Genomic DNA, 20,969 nt, shown 5'->3' with positions numbered 1-20,969 from the left:
AACCCAAGCGTACCAGCCACACCTCCCCATTTGGAGCACCACCAAACCTGCTGAGGATACACTGCCTCGTCATCCAGATCATTACTAAAAGTACTGATTTTCTTAATCATTACTTCAAAAACGCCAAGACAGCCTACTTTAAAACATCCACCTGGTTGATCCTTTGAGGGAGAACACTGATTTCAACAGCACACACGGAATTCAAAAAAGAGCATGATTGTAGCGAATAAGCCATAAATCATTTCCAAAAATAAGCACTGACATTTGATAAACAAACCTGTGTGATAAGTACTTTCTACAGTACACACCATGGGCACTTACCAGCCCAATGCCACCAGAGACACAGCGTAAGCAATGCTCCAACACCTGGATCATCCCCGTAACTTCAAATTTAAACACGCTGCAGCTATTTTAAATGCATATAGAAGCATGAGAAAATGATACATATGGCACCAAGCATACCCACATTTACTCTGGTAAGCCAACGGTAATTTGACATTTTTAGATATCTGGCTCAGCCATATAGGACTAGAAAGATAAAGTCCATAAACGAGTTATCAACAATATGCAGAGTGATCTGGTTATTAGAATGTTTGACTAGCATTATTCTACCAAGTTAGATCAATAACTATTGGGAAATCAGAACAGATGAATACTTGCTCACAAGAATCCTGTGACTAGGTTAGCCAGTGACAGGCTGAAGGCACAAGACAACGACTTTAAAGAAATATATTCAAGAATAACTGCATTTCTGGTCCTTCAAAAACAATGACAGGCATTCCTCCTGTCTATCAGAAACTAAATTAGTGTAAAATGTCCTGCTGCATGTTCAGGAGTTAAACTAGAATCCAACCTTTCAGCTGCATCCTACACCCAAAGTGGCCTGTGCATACATCGCCCAAATCACCACTCTTCTTTCACCGTGGCTGCTTATGACTCAGAAACTCCATGAGCTATTCCTGAAGCCAGAAGTCCCAGACTCATGACAGGATTTTGAGTTAAGAGATTCCAGAAGAAGGTGAGAAATTACATGCTCAAGTAGAACCACATGGAGCCAACTCAGAGTTCTGGGATATCAGTTCTGAAAGACTGAAGTATATAAAAATTGATTTCAAATACAAAGTGTTATCTGATTTCTGGAGAAAAAGCTCAAAACATGGTCAGTCACACACAGCTGTGATTTCATGAACCGCGGCGGGTTCACCGCCATGAGAGAGGCCTTGCTGCTGCCTCCCATCACTCCATTTGCATTGTGTTCAACTCCCCCATATTCCTGCAGCTTACCCTGCACTGACTGCAATGCCTCCTGGCAGACTTTACAAGCCAAGGTAACTCCCTAGGCAGACTGGAAACTAACCTAGAAAAGTAGGTAGTTTTCTGTCAGTTTAGAGAGTTAACTAGGCCTGCCCTCAGTGAGCACAAAACCTGGCACAAGAAAGGAGGCAGGACAATGTAACAAGAATAGAGAGAGGGAATTAGCCTTCTCCATTTTATGGCAGCAAGCCATTATGCCGGCTCATACATGTGTGAAATGATATGTTCAGCTTGCAAGGAAAGCCAAAATAGTCTTTACTTTTAAGAAAAGACACTAACAGACAACTTGTAACTCCTTGTTTCATGTAAAGACCCACTAGTTCAAGGGGGCTGGTAGGAGACAACAAGCATTATCTTTCACTCAGCCACACGTGGAAGCTAAAGGGATTTCAGGAAATGTTGCTTGGCAATCAGAGAACAGACAACACTGCACAACATTACTCTGGTCACATTTCCTATAGAAAAAGGATAAAGAGTGGGAAGAAACCAAAGAACATAAGAAAAAGGCTACAGAATCACAGAATTGAATGGGTTGGAAGATCGTTGAGTTCCAATCACCTGCCACGGGCAGGGCCAAAAACCTCCAGATCAGGCCCCATCCAACATGGTCTTGAATACCTCCAGAGATAGAGCAACCACAACCTCTCTGGGCAGTCTGGTCCAGCATCTCACCGCTCTCTCTGTAAGGAACTTCCCCTGATATCCGATCCAAACCTTCCCTCCTTGAGCTTAAAACCATTCCCTCTTGTCCTATTACTGACTACCTTTGTAAAAAGTTAATTCCCCTCCTATTTATAATCCCCTTTTAAACATTGGAGTGTTGCAATGAAGTCTCCTCGCAGCCTTCTCTTCTCCAGGTTGAACAAGCCCAGCTCCCTTAGTTATGTTTTTTAGAGATAAACAACATCCACAAACAAGGATGACAATTTCAGAATTTTCTGAATTAGCATTGACTGCTTCCATGACATTTTCTCCAGAAAAACAGGAAGCAACTCAGAATATTGGAGGAGTAGAATAAGGAAGACACTTCCTGCACTTCAGTAGTCAGGTTCAGCAAATTAGCACTTTGCCATGTTTTACTCCCACAGAAAGAGAATTTAGTCAATGATTTAGCATCACTGAGAGAGAGAATTTTTACCCTAATGTTTTAAGTAAAAACCATACATTTAACTAAAAACCTAAATTTTAGTCTAAAAAGCCACCAGTATAACAGGGACAGTCAATATCAGAATTCTAGAAACAGGGTAACTTCACAGAATCATTAACATCAAAAAAGGCTGCTAGTCCAACCGCCAACCTATCCCCACCGTGCCCACTGACCACGTCCCTCAGTGCCACATCCACACAGTTCTTGAACACCTCCAGGGTCAGTGAGTGCACGACCTCCCTGGGCAGCCTGTCCCAATGCATTACCACCCTTTCTGAAAAGTTTTTCCTAATATCCATCCTGAACCTCCACGGCACAACTTGAGACCGCTTCCTCCCACCCTATTGCTAGTTATAAGGGAGAAGAGGCCAACTTCCACCTCACAACAACCTCCCTTTCAGGTCGTTGCAGAAAGCGATAAGGTCCCCCCTGAGCCTTCGCTGCTCAGTTGTACAATCCCAGTTCCTCCAGCTGCTCCTCATTAGACTTACACTCCAGATCCATCCCTAAAGCCTGCTTTATAGAGGCCGTGTGGATGCTCTGCAAGCTCTGTGGAGCTTAAGGGAAGCTGAGAAGCACAGATCCCCAGGAGAAGGTGAGAAAAAGAGAGTTTCAGCCCTCTGTCCCAACAACCTCCAACAGCTAAAATCCTGTATCTGATGCAGACCACAGATCTGACTTCCCTTCTAAAAGGAAAAAGCATAGGAAACCATTTCTATTCTATTGGAAACCAACTATTCTCTAACATGACAATGCTTAACCAAGTCCAATGGTCCCTTCTCTAACACTGCTAAGCCAGGAGAAGTTCCTAAAGTCAGCCCTCAAATCACACTTTTTCCCCCTCCTCCCGAGGCAGGTGCAGGTGAGGACTGCCCAGCAAAGAGCATGCTTAGCCTGCCCAGCTCCCAGAGGATAGCTGGCGAGATGCTCCCCAGCAAGGACTTCCCAAACACACTTTTGGCAAAGAGCAGCACTGACAGAATTGTGGCACGAGAGTCCACAATGTTGGCAAACAGTCCTGGGTTTTTGGGGACTCTCTCATATCAGTTTAAGCATTCTGTCCACCGTACAAGTGATGAAACAATACCACCCCAGAAAATGCCTATCACCATCATTTCTCTAGATCTGTAGCTAACAGTCTCCAGGTAGAACACACAAAATAAAGTGAAGCGTGATTAAGTTCATTTGGCTATGTTAGAAGAACAATCTCTAGGTAAATCAGTGCAATGTGGCAAACTGACGCAGAGAGTATGAGGAGCTGTCCCTGCCTAGGCAGGTCACAACCGTGCCCCAATGCTTAGTAGCTGCCAGCCAGGGCTAGTGCAAGCACCTGCATGGATGGTACTCACCACATTTCACCACACATCTTGAGTAGGACTCAGTACTCCCTAAATTCCACACTATTTTACTAAACACAATCTAGAAAGGAGGTATTAGACCCAAAAGACCAACACCATGCTTCTCAGGCAGAAGCTTCAGCCCTGAAGTCACTGCTTATGAAGAAACCCGTCACTTTAGCCTAAGTCAGCAACTCAGCAGCGTTATGTGCGCCTCGTGCACCAACCCAGGGCCGCAAAGCGCTCAGCACTACCCCGGGAAAGTTGGTGTGGCAAAGATCGAGGGGACGGCGTAGGTCAGGGAGGGGCCGACCCCCAGGGGCTCGCTTCGCCGCCGGTTCTCCTCCCCCCATTACTCCCAATAGGGAGCCAACATCCCACCTCCTCCTAAGAAATCGCACCCGGAGAGAGGGGCGGAGATGTTGGGAGAGGAAAGAAGAAAAAGAAGAAAAAAAAAAAAAAAGAAAAGCGAGGGAAGGGGAAAGGAGGGCCGGCTTCTTCAGAGACGCACCGAAAGCGGGAGGCGCGGAGCGGGCACAGGAGAGCCCTCGGCCGCCCCCTCCGCCCTCGGCCTCCCGCCGCCGCCGCCCCCACACGCTGCCCAGGCCGCACCGCCCGCCTCCCGCCTCGGCCGGGCCACGTGCGGCGCGGCCCGGGGGTCACTTACATAATTACATAAGGTCCGCGCCCCGCCGCGGCCTAGCGCCCGGAAAGCGCCCGGTACCTGCCGCCGGGGGGCGGGCAACGCCACCTCCGCCTCCAACCCGCGCCGCCGCCGCCGCCGCCCGCCCCCTGCCCGCCGCGGCCCGTTTTCCCCGTACGTGCCGATGAGGGCGGCGGCATCTCCCGCAGCGGTTACAGCGGCCTCCGCCTGCCCCGTTCGGCCCACCCGCCCGCGCCGCCCTCCGTGCCTGCGCAACCGCGCGCGCACCCCACTCGCCTCGGCTCCGCGCCCCTCCCCCGCGCGCGGCACCCACCTCGCTCGCTCACCCGCCGCGCCGGGGGCGGGGCGGGACGGAGGTTGGGAGGGGGGGCGGAAATCTCGCGATGACTGCCGCCGCTGTCGCGGGAATTTTCAAATTCGCGGAACCGCGGCCTAGGCAGCGGCCGTCTGCGCACTACGTGTCCCGGCGTACCGCTCCACGGCCACTTCCGCTCCCTGCTTCCGCTTCCTTCCGCCGCGGGGCACGCCGGGAAGCGTAGTTCCCCACCTCCATTTTGCCTCGGGCACTTGCCTCAACCCCAGCTTTCTGGCGGCACGCAAGACGAGCGACCCCACCCGCGGCAACACGGCCTGCTGAGTGCGCGCGACCCTGAGCGCTAATGGAGAGTCCCTGAGTTCACCCTGAGCGCTAATGGAGAGTCCGTCATGGCGGCCGCACCGAGCCGGGCTCTGGGGGCTGCCCCACCTGTGTGTGCCTCTCTGACCTCCAGACCAAGTCGAGCATCCTCCCGCTGTCCACAGTCGGCGACGGGAGCCGGGCCCTCCGGCTCTGCAAGCTGAGCATGGAGGGTGAACTCTGTACTAAGAGCTTTGGCACCTGGCCGTGGACTTAACGCCAGCACAGCTGTATCTGCAACAGCTGCAGTGTTAGCAGCGTCACCGAGAAGTATAGGTGCAACTGAATTGTAGTGAAACTCGAGCTGGTACCGGGATGTGAAGTGTCTGCTACCCCAGCAGTTCTGCATTAAAGCCCACGCTAGAGCAATTCTGAATGAGGTTTATGCTCAGAATCACTGCCAGTAACACAAACTGCTCATGAGAAGAGGGCTGTAGTTTTGTAAATAAACGTGTTTCCAGGCAGTGCCTGAGTCTCAGTTTGTAGTTTATTGCATTCATTGGTTTTATCTTACGTGATTACAGAGGTCTACATGGCAAGGGAGCAAAAATGAAATAATTCTAGTGAGCAAAAGTGAAATAATTCTCAACTTTAAAAGCAATTCTTGGAGTTATTTAAAAATAGATTAATTCTAGACATTAGATACGTTTTTTAGTCTAAATGAATACCCAAATGGTAGCACAAATGGACATTCCTTTCCAGATAGAAACCATGGCTATCACACGCATTTACCACTGAAGTGAAGGCAGCTGGAGGTGCTTAATTATATAAAGCTCATCTTTACAACTGTGATGATGCTGCTTGTTTGTGTTGGTTTTCCAAACTGATTTATGACCTTCTTCCCATCTACTTTGTACCACAAGCTACGTCTCCATCACATTGGCAGAGATGCTTATTTACTCTTTCAGATTTCTCCTCTTGGAGGTAAAACATCAGCCACACAAGGAGAGGGAAGTATCTGTACTTATAAAATTCTAGTTCCTGACCCTAGATGTTCTGGATGTTGTTTCAGTTAGGATGAGAAGATGATAGTAGATTAAGACATCTCTTGAGCAGCACTTCCTGTTCAAAGAATGAATGAACTCCCACTTTCCTGTAGTGAGCAAGAATTAGATGACAGAAGATGTGTTCAAACCCCTTCCCAATCATCAATTGCTTCCCCAACTCCCACATTTTTCTTAAGGTAGCCAAGAGCAACGTGCTTTGTTCTCTTCTTCATATGGGTTTAAATATCTATCAATCAGCAGAAAGACAGTTTTTAATCAGTCTGCACGTGCCTGTTCACTATATGGTACTACTTTTATACCAGCTACCGTTAGGGCTCAATTTCTTTTATACTTAATAAAAAGAAATCCATTAGCCCTCCCAGATTCAACAGAGCCTAATGCAGTCACTAATACACTTAAATGGCAGCCACCTAATTTCTTTTATTCCAGTGTTTTGTTGCTGTCAGAATTTAAGTGAAGCTCATTGAACTCTAGGGAATGTCTTTAGTATGCTTTTTCATCTGTCAGTTTAAACTGATGGACTAATTATTCTGTTTTCAACTTTAAAAGCAAAAGGCTGAAATTCTGATGTTTGGCATTTTAACTATTTTTTCCTCCAACTCACATAGTATCCTTCACAGAGGTTTGTTACACAGCACGTTTGAGATCATTTCCATTACATTTTACAAATTGTCTGGAAAATACCAGAGCAATCAAGTGTCACTCTAGCAGTTCGATACCTATCTTTTTGCTACTCTAAAAACAATAAACGTGAAAATCAGAATACAAGTCAGTTCCTGCATTCCAGACCTGTTCAATATATACACAATGGATTTTGAAGAAAATCAGCTAAACTTTGAGATAAATATTTAAACAGAAGAAAACATGTTCAGAAAGGTTGACTGAAAAAAATACAAAAAACAACCAGGTAATCAGCACTGAATAATCTTACCTGAGATTCTAGTATATTCTTTCAGAACAAAAGCCTCTTGTGAGGACTCATCTGTTCCCCATCACAGCAAGGACTCCTCAGGAGTTTCTTTAAGGACAGACTTTTATTTGACATAAAATTCAGCAGAAAAAAAACCCTCTGTATGAAACACTTCCACTGAACACTCTCAAAGACATCTTTGCAACCACTCCAGGCATATGATTAGAGTAAGGCACCCACAACTTTCTTCACCTCCTCTTTTCCAGGAGAGGAAGCACTTGCTGATTTCCAAAACTGTTCTGGTAACTGCCTCTTCACCCTCCATCTGTCTGGGCTTTAAGGGGGTAAGATATTTAGCTGCAGATTGCCCTTTAATTTTATTGAGAAAACATACAATAGAAAACAAAGATGGTCAACATAAATTAAAGTTACACTGTTAGTCACAGAGAGGGTGGAAAGTAAGTATTAAAGAAAAAGGGCAAGTCTACTGCTATCCCTTGGAATGTAGGTATTGTATCATGGTCAAAACATTTTTATGTTAAAGTAGGCATCATCAGATATTAATAAACAAATCCACAGTGCTACCAGGTAGTAGCAGGATCACCAAAGGAGTGTCAGATACATTTTCTCACAGCCTCCTATACAATGAACAGCGTACGTTATCCCTAAATTACAGCTGCTTCTCTTAAGGTTAAGACTCCCATTCCTTATGTTGTCATGCAAATGCCCATCGTGTTTCAGTGGTTGCTGTCGCTATTTTTAATATATTAATTTGTAACATGGGTTGTGGATGAGGACCTCACCATGCTAGCATGGAAGTAGCGTGGAATCTTAAGAAGAATTGAGTGAGACCCACAAGGATCACCAAGTCCAAATCCTGGCTCCACACAGGATCACCCATAGAACAGTCTGGCTCCTGACACGGTGTGTGAGCTGGTGTGTGGCCAGATTGGAAGCACAGTGAACCAGCAGGACGGTGTTTGCCCAGCACAAGAGCCTGACCCTTGTCAAGTGTTTTTGTGGGCAGTGAGGAAAGGAAGAATTTTGCAGGTGTGTTGGTTTTGCAGGTGTGTGCAAACAACTCCTCCCAAACATTGCAGGGCATCATGAAGGCTGTATGGCGATATATGGGAGTGTCCCAAAGTGGTTGTATCATGGGCTGATGGGTGATTGCAAGACTGGCTGTTTTTTCTGTGTGAGAGGCTACATGTGAGACAGGTGGAGCTGGGATGAATTACAAAAGATCTTGAAAATGAGGAGCAGCAGCTCTTATGCAAAGAAAATGCAAAGAAAGGCCTGGCAACACCAGAGGAGTGTCCTTCACAGAAGTGTGATCATGTGCAGGATAAATCTGCATCTGTTGGGGTCAGGAAAGGCACTTTTGTACTCGTAGTAAGCATGGTTTAAAGCGGTAGCACAGCTTCCTGTCAAAAGTTTTTGCAGAGAACGAACATTGCAAGGCTTATACAGGTGTGAATAAGGACACAGGAGAGGTTCGGAGTTAAAATGTCCCAGCTGTAGAATACTTGACTGTTGACTTGCAGCACTGTGATGAAGTGATCTGTTGTAGCCACGCTTGGGCTGGGACTGGTAGTGATGCTCACATGGAGACCAGCATCGGGGAGGCCATGTTGAAAGAAGGCCTCAAAGTCCAGCAGCAGCAAAGTTAGCTGAGCGTGGGGCAGAGGCTGGGTGAGAGGGCAGGAGCTGCAGGAAGACTCTGGGCTCTTCTGGCCTTTCCTGCAACTCGAGGATAAAGGATGTGCATGGCGATGGAAAGAAAATGTGGGAAGAGCTGTTATTGAGGCAGGGGGGAGTGGAGGCATTTGTAAGCAATAAAGAGGATTAACAGATGCATTCACTGAAATGCTGAGGAGCCAGTGAAGGGTGAGAGATTAGAGAGAAAATGAGGGAGGCAATTTAGGAGCTCAGAGAGGGTGGAACCAGGAGCAAATATGAGTGGTAGGGACAAAATTGTCCGAGAGGGCTAAAAGTCAGTGGCACAGAAAAGTCAGGAGCACAGAATTGCAGGGGATAAGTAGGAGTGGGCGTGAAACAGTGGTGGGGAGCAGGGGTCCAACGTTGAAACACTGGAAGAAAGCAGCAGGATCCTGTGCAAATGAAGAGGGAAGGAAGGGAGGGGGAGAAGCAGCAGCTAAGGCTGTCTGCAAATTGAAATTGTTTGGCCAAGCTGGAAAAGTTAGGCTGCTTGGTCTGTGAGGTTGCATGCAGTTTAAATTGTTCAAAACCTATTGGAAAAGCTGTATTTCAAAGGTAATCTTCTTTAGCTAGGTCAGTGACTGACAAATCTAATTGCCAAGGCTGTATAGGGAATGAGCAGGTCACATCTGCAGCAGCGCCACAGCTCCTGAACAGGGCCCACAGACCTTTCAGGCTCACGCTGAGACTGGGAGAGCTGGGAAGGAGCGTGAAGGTGGATGTGAGCTGCAGATGTGTGCTCAGTTGTATTTTTTTTCAAGCCCCTGAGCAAAGCAGACAGTACCATTCCCTACAAGCTCTTAGTTGAGTTGCAGTCTGAAATTTTCAGTAACCTTTACCAGAATTAAGCAAATCCTCACATAAAGAAGGCTTTGTTTAAAAGTACAGTTCAGACTGTACTTTAAGGTGAAATAAAAAAGAAAATGCTTTGGAAATGTAGTCATTATTTCCAAACACAGGATTATCTGTAAACACGGAATGCTCAGAGATGTTATACTTATCTAAGCATGTAATTACAAAGAGACAAGTTTATAAACAAGAATTAAATATAATTTAATTCCACCCTTCAGTAATGACATAGGAGGAAACTTTCCTTCTGTATGTACCTAATATACCCTCTGTCTTTAAAGCTAAATGTTAAAACACCTCAGTGGTACTTCGGTGACATAGCAGACAGGAGTTTGGTTGGTTGAGGAGTATCATTGTGAACTGCGAATGTAATTGTTTCAACTGAGAGTTTCTTGATTTCTTCTTTTCCGGAGATCATAGGATAATATAATCATAGACTCATTAAGGTTGGAAAAGACCTCTCAGATCATCTAGTCCAATCAACAATGTATTCCCACCATGCCCACTAACCATATCCCCCCCGGTGCCACATCTACACAGTTCCTGAACATCTCCAGGGATGGTGACCCCACCAGCTCCTTGGGCTGCCCATTCCAGTGTTTCACCACTCTTTCTGAGAATAAATTCTAATTCCCAACCCAAACCTCCTCTAGTACAACTTCAAGCCATTACATTTCATCCTATCAACAAGATGAGTCCTAAGATTCATCTTCATTTAACTTCTTGGATTTGGAATGTGAGATTCTACTAATTACATTTTATAGATATTCTCAACCTTTCATTCTATGATATCTTTCACTGGGAATAAATAGTTTATATTTTTCCTTGAAAATGATACTAACTTAATTGTAGAGCATTACTACTGCTGCACATCAAATCATTAATTAGTGCTTCTGAATATCAAACCTAAAGTGATTAGAAACTTAATGGAGCAAAAGGAGTATCACAGCATCTCTTCTGTTCTCCACCGGAGTGGCAGTAATTTAATATAGCAAGAGGCACTGTGGAATTTCTGAGGGAAAGAGGAAATTAAATGGTGACTGGAACTGCAGTTACTAACTCATTGTGCAGCCATTAGAAAAGAGAGTGTGAAAGAAGTGCCTGCATTTCAGTTCAAGTAGAAAAGCAGATCTTTTGAGATCCAGAAGACTGAGCAGCACGCCATGTGGTGGTCACATTTTGATGTCCTCTGTGTAAAACATTACCTCCTGACAGCCAGAGGTATTCCCAGCTGCTTCTGCCTGGGTCAGCATTTCCTCTGGATTTGCACTGCACCCAACTCAGCATGGAGACAGGTGACTCCAGCACATTGCTCAGGACTCACCTCACTTCCCCACATTTGAGAGAGATTATTGTCTCTAGATTATGGTCTTATCGACCTTTTTGACAGATGAGGGTCTTGGTTGGGTGCCCACCAGCCTGTTTTCTTCCAGCTGTGCTGACTGATCCATAAGCCTGACTGCCCACCCTTACATGACCCCAGCTCCCAGAAATGGCAGAGGTCACCTGAGCTCCCCAGTCACTGAAGCATTGAGGTGGCATGTCAGGAAGCTTTGTGGATCCCTCACCACCCAGGGGAGACAGCAGGAATTTCTGATTGGAGTGCCTGGCTCTCTCCTCTGACATTAGAGGGAACCCAGGCAAAGCTCGGGGAAAGGCATGTTGCTTGCAGGCAGCCAGCAGGTGCTGGGACAAATCATGCTGGGAGGGATCTCGCTGTTCATCATGGTTGGGTAGCTGCTGTTCTTGCACCCTGCTTAACATGCAGCCAACTACACCTCCCTGAAGCAAGAATCTCTCATGTGCTGTGCTTGTTGGACTGCTCTGAGACCTTCCAATTACTTGGATCATAAAATAAAGGCAAGCTCACTCAGACTCAGAAGTTTCTAATTATATATCCCAGTACTTACAGAGAAGTTCATGACCTGCGTTCGTTTACACTTTCTTTTATGTCTGTTTCCAGGTTCTTGCAGGTAAAGGTAGGTGGTTGCTGAAACATGTTGGAAGAGACTGGCAGATCAAAACAAAGCATGGGTTAGCTGTGCCAGCGCAGCTGCACTGTGTACCAGATAATTTGCAGCATATGTTCCTTTCGTTTCAGCTTACTGTCAGCTGACTGCACAAGAAGTTCTCGAGTTCTCCATCAGCCTTTCACTTCCCCACCATTTAGATAACTGAAGTACCTTTTGATGTGACACGAAGATCACACAACAGAAGGATCCGCAGCTCAGCTGTGGATGTTCACATTGCAGCAGTAGTGCTCAGTTTGTGTTGCACAGCTTGAGAAAATTAGCGTTTGGATTTATGGTGTAAACAATGGATTCTCTTATGCATGGGAAAGGAACAGAAGATCCTGGATAGCACATGTGCAGTGTGGCTGAATTAATTGTCCTGTTTAAGCATGCAGGTTTTTGTGCCCAAGATTTTGCTTGTAAATCCCAATGGCCATTAGTTCCTAAATCAAGCTTTTCCAAACAAGAGAATTTATTTGGATTTGATGTTGAATTTCTGGTCTCTGTTAGGGCTCCATCAAACCCTCATTATTGCTCACACTAAAACAAAACAAGAACGGGCTTGTGCAAAATAAATACATAAATAAACAAAAAGAAAGTCCTAAGGAGTAAGGTCTTAAAATCTAACTTTAAGATAGTTTCCCCTTGATTTTTGCTACAGATGGATCTTTACACTCAATTTATGCAGTGCAATAGCTACAGGCAGTACACTGAAGTTGAGAAGTGGACTGCTGTGCTGAGGTGCTGCAAAGCAGCCTGCGGATGTTTTCTCCAATAAGCACTCCAATCATTAAGTGGGATTTTGTCCTCTCATTGGCACCAAAGTCACTCTGCTGTCTGCAGTTCATTATTGCAGTGCAAACACAGTATGCGTAAGATTGTTTACACAGTGTTCAAATTTGGAATGCCCTAATATAGCACAACTCGAGCTGGGAAGAAATCAAGTTGAGATGGCTGGTATTAGGCATTTTCTTGGGTAGTTACTGTGTCCGTGTGCGACTTTCGGTCAAAATGCCAAAAAGTGTAAATGAGAAAACTTGCAGCAATCAAATCCAAACTTGTGTAGCAAAAACCCGAATGCTGGAAAATGCAAATGTAGAAAGAAAATAGATCATGCTGGCTCCTTTTCACAGGGAACATGGTCATATGTTAAGTGACTGTCAAGTAGAGGTTTTTAAGAAGCATGCAACATCCTCCCTCGGCAGACAAAGCAAGCTCTTCCTCGCAGCACACTGGGGAGCACAGGATATCCGTGTTTCCTCAAACTATCTGCAACAGGCTGATTCCTGAATATGCCTGAGAGTATGAGTAATTTCCCTGTGCAGGTAAGCTTTAAGGTCAGTGTACCCAGCTGTTGAGCAGTGCTGCTGAGTGAGAGATACAAATAAGTTTGCCAGCACAGCAAGTACAGTGTCTAATTTATCGCTATGTGGGCTGTCTGGGTAGCTCAACCCTGCAGGCTTTTATTCTGCCAGATGCCCATCATCTCCCGAGAGGTGCTAACATACCTCATTTGTCAGTGGGTGCTTGATTCTGTGCAGAAAGTAATCAGCACCTTGTTGGGATCTGAGCGGCAAGTGCTGAAAAATAGAGGCTATGCATCCTGATGCAGACACAGTGAACACAAAGCCAATGCCCTTGAGAGACCCACTGTGACCTCTGATGTGAGCAATTTGGAGGAGGAGACATCACTCAGTCTGCTGAATCTGTTCATTAGCTGCTGGGACAAAGATTTACTGTGAATAAATTGTCCTTTCAGCTTTTCCCTCTCTACTATTTGAAAGATAGAAAATGTGTTTCTGGAAGTGCTGCTTTGGATATTATCCAGGTGCCACCAGCTCTAGGGTCTCCCCAGTTGGCCATCAAGTGTGGGGTGATGCCCAGCGGGGCTCCAAGAAAGGTCCTGGATGTTAGCCCCTATGTTTTGCTCTCCAGCTTGCATTCACCGGTTGGTTTGTGCTTTGCCCAATGCTTGGGACAGCAGACAGGGGCACTGCATCACCTATGCTGGGCTGTGCTATGCTCCTTTGCCCAGGCCTCATGGGGGCTGCCCAGGGAGGAGGCTTGTGTGTAACACTGGCTATATAAAAAAATATATCTGACTGCAGGTTTCTGTGTGGTCTCCTCATCCATTCAGCTTATCTGCTGCTGTGGGATGGAGTGCTGAGCCCCTCTCCCTTCTGGATGTACTCGTCTAAAAAAATTAGACTCAACAAGTTTTATCTTGATGTGCTAGCTAAGATCAGAGTCCTGTTTCATGAGGCTCCATACAAGGACAGGATTATATTCAGTCTGCCTCACAAAGTGCTTGCAACTTGATGAACTGGAAGGGAAAGAGCTGCAAGAAGAAGTGGCTTGCCAAAATTCCCCCCACAGCCCAAGTGAAGAGCTTGAAGCATTGACCAGGTATCGCAGTTCCTGCTGTCACATGCTCAAGTAGGCTTGCTCCAAGGTAGGTGGCAGATGGATCTCTGTCTTTATTGCTAGCAGTGGCTGTTGCCTCTTAAGAAATGTGCTCAGAATGCATATTGCTGAATTAAATATGCATTGGAGGAGCTGCTAGCCCCTGGCTGACTAGCACTTTATCCAAGGAACAGCTCCAGCAGCAGCTGCTCTTTCTGGATGATTAACATCACCTTCCTATAATTTTGCAAAGCTAACAACGTACAAGGATCTATCCAAGAGCCAGATGGCATCATTGACTTCTAGTCTAAATTTGCCACTGATTGCAGCAGAGAATTCTACCTAAAAACAAGCATGTGATTTGGCCCTGCCTTTGAAGTATAAGGATTTTCAAGCCCTAAGAGACTAATCCAGTATTCTAGTCTCACTTTCTGCATGAGAGCAAATCACTGGATTCTACCCAGTCATTTTCACATCAAGATCATGACTTTTGGTGGAATGACAAATGACACTGCTATAGTATGCATGCTAGCAGAGTTTCTCTCAGCTGAAATTAAACCATGGGAGTGGGAGCCCTCCTCCCAAGCCCCCTGCCTTTCTGAGTGAATGTGACCTGACTCAAAGTGGCATGGATTATTTTAGTCCCTTGAATATGTGATAGATCCTAGCTGTTCTGTGACTTTCACTTCATGTATCAAAATCAGCTCCCAATAAAGGAGGATTAGGTTTAGAATTTGCTTTTGTCTGTGTTGCCTATTAGGTCTGCCAGGAAAGAAAAAAAACTATTGTTATCAAGAATAACCCCAGAGAGTGATAAATTTCATCCCTGTGCATGTACTTAGAAGTATGTGCTTAAGGTTTCTGTTGTGGTTAACCTGCTGCATTTTCTATAAGGGAATTCAAAGCCCTTTGTTGTAGTTTATCTCCTTTAAGACTATTTTGCACTTAGGTGATCCAAATTGTTTCACCACACCCTGCAGCGTTTTTAGGCAGCACCAAGATGCAACACGGTGTACCACTAAGATAAACCAGGAGACAAAGGTGAGGTCATCAGAAGAAAGAGGAGAGAACAAAGAACAAAATTACAGAGGTTATATACATGTTAAAATCCCACAGTTAACCAAGGGAAATCGGAACCTGGCTGCAAATAATAAAGAAAAATGAGAGCTGAGTGGTTCCCTGTACTGAGAAGAGACTTCTTCCTGTGATAGATAGTGATGAGGACTGAGTTAGCTCAGTGAAGGTTTGGGCTGCCCTGTGAGGCTACAACACTAGGGGTTGCTGGTTGTTGCACCACCCAGGCTGCCTTGACAGAGCTTCCACTGAGAAAATTGCACTTGTGCCCATGATGTTGAATAATTGAAAGTAAAAGTTATGCAAGCTACCAAAATGATGTGTTTTCATCTATTTCAGTTCAGATGAGGAGATGTTGTATTTCTGGACCAAACTGAGCTTGCAAGTGTCTGCCACCAGCAGCTGTGCAGAGGAGCCCTGCCATCAAGTTCAGTTGTCACAAGATGGGCATTTTGCTGGCTCTCAATGCATAACAAATAAAATATATACATACATCAAGAAAGCAACTTGCAGTCAAGGGGGGAAAGAATTGTGGTTGATGACAAAGCAATAGGAAGGATATCGTAAGAAATCCAAAACAGCATCCTGCAGAGTGACCAGCAGTGATCATTTATTTTGCTTTTGCCCTTCCTTCTAGGTTTGTGAGGTGGGTGGTTATGTCTTCAAGCAGCCAGATTGTTCTTTTTCATAGATGAGTGTTCCAACCTTGTGAACTGAGTTTGATTTCTTGCACAATTTTCACCTTTTTTGTTTGCTTTTTTTTTTTTTTTTTTTTTTTTAAGGTTCTCTATGAGATGAGCGTCAAGGAAAAATTACACTTGCCAGAAGCAACAGCTGTTAAACTTGTGCTTGGAAAGGAAGAAAGAAAATGTTTTTTCAATGGCTGCAGATAACTTCTTCTTGTTTTTTGGAACAAGTGAAGCAACAACTGGTAGAGACATGTGTTCCTCTACTCCTCTCTCTCATCTTGTGTTATTAGCAAATGTTAATGCAAGTCAAAATAGTAGTCATTTACTGAAAATAAGTAGTTTTGCCCAGAAATAGTTAATTCGTTATATGTGTGAAAACATTCTCAGATGGAGAGATACAATTTAGACATGGTTATTTCATTGAAGAAAATGGATTTTTAGGCTTTTTGGCCTAAAACTTGTGCAGTATTTAATGTTTGTGGCTATAGCAATAAAATAATCACAATTTTTTCATCAAATAATTTGGACGAGAGGTTAGAAGCTCGTAATGTTCACTGTGAGAAACTTGTGACAATACTTTGCATTAAGCAGTTGCAAAATTGCAGTTAGTAGGAAATGTGACTGTCAACATCTCCTCAGACCAAAGGACAAAAACACTACCAAAACACACTTTGTTGTGACTTGTGACTGACTCATCTTCCTGATGAGGGAAAATGGAAGACAATACCAAACGGATTCAAACCCAGTGTCAAGAGCAGGTTATATGCAGGACTTCATCCCCCTTGGCTGGTCCAGCTCAGAAAATGGGCTCTTGGTGAGGTGTTCTTCAGTCTGGCTGCCTAAGTCATTCTCTGCTCCTCAGAGGGGAACAGGCCCCAAACAACTTTGCTTTCACCCTTTCCACTCAGGATAAAGTGTCATTACTTCTGTTACCTGCCCTCATCTCAAGTAAGTGGGGTGGAAACAAGTCTATGTACTGTCTTGGGTGCATGGATTGGGTGCAGGTCTTTGCACTCTTTGATCAGTTTCTTATTACTTCCTGCATTTCCCCTGACATCACCGGTTGGCAGGTTTTTGTACAGAAGTGCTGTCTCCAAGTAATGCAGGGAGAACACATTCCTCACCTCAGGAGAGTAAGCGTACTCTCACAACAGCTTCCCTAGGACAGCTCTGGATGTGGGATGCTATTCTGATTTTCACGAGGATAAATTGCTAAGGCTGAGCAGTTCTCCAAGGCTGAATGAAACCTCAACTCTCCAGCCCAGCTTGAGCAGTGTCATAGGTGGCCACTGCTTCATCCGTGCTCATTAGTTATCTCCCTGGCTTGTAGACAGGGTCTGCGCATCAATTGCTGTGCCTGCTCATTTGCACTTCTTCTATCTTGCCCTCCTGCTCACTATCATAACTTCATAACTGGGCTGAAATTTGAGATGTTTTCAGGAAAAAAAAAAATCACACATCAACAGGACGGCAATGAATCTCCAGTGCGACGTGGACAAGGTAATGTAGTTGTAGGGTTTGTCAGTTCAGGCACTTTCAACAGACTTTGGTGCCATCTCTTAAGGCAGTGTGATCCTGTGAAGAAGCCTGGCCATTTAGTTTACAGGCAGCAGTGGGAAGCCCTAGAAAGAGGTGATAGAATATCAACCCCACAGAGCCAAAGCAATCATAGGGCTGCCAGCCCAGGGAGAATCTGAAGCAAGGAAGATGGACTTGCCAGTCCAGACCTAGGGAGCACACCATGCATTCCAGAAGACATCAGAACTTTTGTAAGGGAGTGAGAAAGAGGGAACCCTTCAGTGAGATTTTTCCTGTGCCACATAGAAGAAAAAAAAACCAACAACAAACAGCGTGAACTGTAAGTTTGCAGATGAAATGGGATAAAATGGAGCGAGGTTTTGCCAATCCAGGATGCTGAGCCACCTGCTGTAGGAAGAAGGAGTTGGGTTGGCCTCCACCCTGCCAGAAGGGGACTCTCGGCTGGGCTGCATCTCTACTTGGGTGGGTGGCTAAACCAAACTGGAACACATTACTGTGATAGCAAAAAGAAGGGAAAAGCATAATAGGTGCACACTGAATTTATGCTGATCCTTCTTTTAGATGATGCATGGAGAGACCAAGATGTAAGGAAAGAGGAAACTCTGAAAATACATGTGAAATGACATCTCAGTCAGAAACCAGGGAAAAGGGAGAAGAATGAATAAGAAAGCTTGCCTGAGTTGCTGTGGCTATCAAAGCTGGATGCTGGATAGGACCAGTGTTGAAAATTGCTGAATGCGGGCCACTAATACGTTTGAACAGAGAAAATAGGGGTGAAGCCACAGCCTTGCTGAAATCAGGGACAATCTTGCCATTTGACGTATTGTGAACCATCAGTTGCCAAGCTTGACTCCAGTTGAATGTCATCACCACAGTTCCAGAGCATTCATCTCAGTTTTGGAATAGTCATCACATTTTGCTGTTTACAGCTGTGTTTATGGTACATTAATAACCACTGGGGCTCTGACTGTATCTCGCTGGCTGTGAAGTCGAAGTTGAGTCACACATAGGAGGGCTGCCTGCCTGACATAGCGCAGCTAACACCCCTAAAAACATTTCTTGGTGTGCAAGGCTGCCAGGACCCAGTCTCACTCCCCTGCACAAGAGGCAGGATTAGTACGTTCAGTGCTGAAATGCACGCTTCCCAATCTACCAACAAAGGGCTGGCTCTGAATTCCCAGCAGAGGAAGCAGGTTTATGTTAGGAGGCTCTGTTGATGCAAGTGTATTTTAAACCAGCTTTTTTATTCCAACAGGTATTTGGTGGTATATTAAAACTGTCTGTTCCATAGGTCTGCTGGAGCCAGCATTCCACATATACAGAAATTCCCTGCAAACACTCTCCTGTTTGTGCAAACACTTCCTCTATTTTAACATTTTCAAAGTTTGTGACGAGTGAAAGCAGGTTTTTGATTCCTGCAGAAATCTGAAACATGGCCTTTCTTGTCAAATGGCAGAGATGCTACTTGGGCCTGGTTAGTTCCCAAATCATCTGCGAGCTGCTGTCTTGCTAGGGAGACTGGAGTTGTTTCTGGAATTTCCATCATAGGAAACATACTCTTCGGGCTGCAGGCAGGTACCCAGCCATGCTAGGCAAGAGGAGGACGAGGCTTTGCTCTGATATAGCATCCTGAGATCCAGCAGTTCCATACTAGGGAGGGGGAGGATAAGAATAAGAGGACGAGAGCTCTGCAGAAGTCACCAGAAAACTGACAGAAAGCAGATGTGAAACCAAGCATCATGGGGGCAAGAGGAGCCTGTGGCTCATTCCCAAGGGCAGGTGGGCACAGCACAGCAGGAAGACCTATTCAGGAGGACTCAAGAGGTGACAGAAGAGAGGACATGAGGCTTCCAGGATTATGCTTAGATTTAAATGAGGCCCTATAGTGATTTGCATTACAAAGGATTTTATTAATTAGACAACAGATTTAAATGCAAGCAAGTAATCCCTCTGCTGTCAGCAAATGATCTTAATGTTCAGCAGTTGACATGTTTTAGCATTTTTTCTTGCCGGAATATCTCTTTAATGTATATCTCAACACACCACTTGGATTTCTTATATATCTTCAGAAAAGTACACAATACTGTAATAACCATGTCTCGTAAGGATATGCAGCAGGCTGCATCTTGCGTTATATCACTAACTTCTGTCTTCAGCTTAGTTTGGGCCTTTTTTGTCAAGTACTACAGAACTTATGAAACAAGAATAAATCCTGGTCCTCAAGACCATATCCAGAGACTAGCAATAAAACAAACCAAAAAGTATTGAACAACTTGCTTAAGATAGTCAGTGGATCAGTGACACCATCAAGAGTACAAGAAGACACCTTGAGTTCAAGCCATTAGAACACTCTACCTATGTGTGAAAGTCCCTTCTGATTCCAGCACACACTGTGGGTTGGTACTTCAGCTGAAACGCACAGAGCTCCTGGCCAAGCCTAAAATGCTTCATGTTCTGGGAGCAGTACAGCTCCTAGATAAGTACTTTTCCTGGAGACGATCATTCAAGGGCCAAAACTGGGGGGTTTGACATTTGAGTAAATGTATTATGTAAAGTAAGCACTTTAAAACAATAGCAACAAATGCTCTATGTTGCATGGAGCCAGTTTTCTATTGTCTTCTGTGACCTCTCATCTGAAGCATGGACTAAAGCTAGTCAAAGGTTGAAGTGTGCGTGGCACAGAGAGATGGGAATAAGAAATGGCAAGTGCCATTGTTCTCCTCTTTGCCTCCCTGTGAGCAGCGTTTCACTCAGTTTTCCACTGTCACAATAGATTAGATATCTAAATTCTGGTATCAATGAGTGGTCTGTCTAATCACTTGGGTGCAGAAAATGTGTTTCATGGAGGAAAATGCCAGATATGTGTGAAGCCATTTGTGTAGCTTAACACAGTGATATAGCGCGTGTTTGCAGAAAGTCAGATTTTGAAGACAGCATCTGAACAATACAAAACTAATTAAATCAACAAGAGGCCTGGGGACAAAGGATTCATTTTCCCATCAGCTGCCAGCACAGATGAAGGCTGATGATCAGCTCTGCATGTGACACGTCTGCCCTGCCGAACTCAGAGCTGTCCTCAGGAAGGTCCTCTCCAGGGGAACAGCACAAAAACTTAATTGTTCCTCAAAGAGAAATGAAAACTTAAATGTGAATGATGATGGGAAAAAAAAAACAAACAGAGAAAGGTTATTGCAAAAGGAGGAGGAAAGGAATGAGATTCTATTTGAAATGGTTACTGCAGAGGACACTTGTGTTAGCTTTTAGCAGAACGAAAGGGCATTGCAAAGAAATTCAGAAAGGTGCCGGTATTCAAAATACTTTACAGTCAACTCTGAAATCATAATATGTGCACATAACCTTCAGAAGCTTGAGCAGGAGGATATGAAAATGTCCACTGTGTTTCTCTCCCAGAGACAAGCAGATCCTATCTTTCCTTATAAAAGTAGAGAATGAAATAAATGAATGGGGAGCACTGTTACCCCACGTGTGCTCCCCATGGCATTTCATGCACAGCAAGCTGGTGTCCCCAGGGCAACCACCAGCCCCACTGAGAAACTCTGTGTGGGGGAGAGTTGTCTCTCCTCTCCGTCACAGTTAACATCATCCATTGCTTGCGGATGGCTTAAAGC

At 44.9% G+C, this 20,969-nt stretch overlaps 1 protein-coding gene across 6 annotated transcripts in view; it reads right to left on the bottom strand.

Moving 5' to 3' along the window:
* The window catches only part of AHCTF1 (AT-hook containing transcription factor 1), a 54,696-nt gene extending 49,570 nt beyond the window's left edge, over positions 1 to 5,126 (bottom strand). Inside the window, exon 1 of one of the 6 annotated variants that reach the window (XM_031592889.2) lies at positions 4,776 to 5,126. The gene's annotated coding sequence lies outside the window, so the exon portion shown is untranslated. The other 5 variants (XM_090135314.1, XM_031592883.2, XM_090135316.1 and 2 more) reach the window with 5 other exon arrangements.
* Between the last annotated feature and the right edge of the window lie 15,843 nt (positions 5,127 to 20,969).

The sequence above is a fragment of the Phasianus colchicus genome, chromosome 2 (genome assembly GCF_987193195.1).
Source record: "Phasianus colchicus chromosome 2, bPhaCol1.hap1.1, whole genome shotgun sequence".
In the NCBI taxonomy this organism is placed as follows: Eukaryota; Metazoa; Chordata; class Aves; order Galliformes; family Phasianidae; genus Phasianus; species Phasianus colchicus.
Note: the sequence above shows the minus strand (reverse complement) of the source record. Positions and strands in the feature narration are given on the sequence as shown.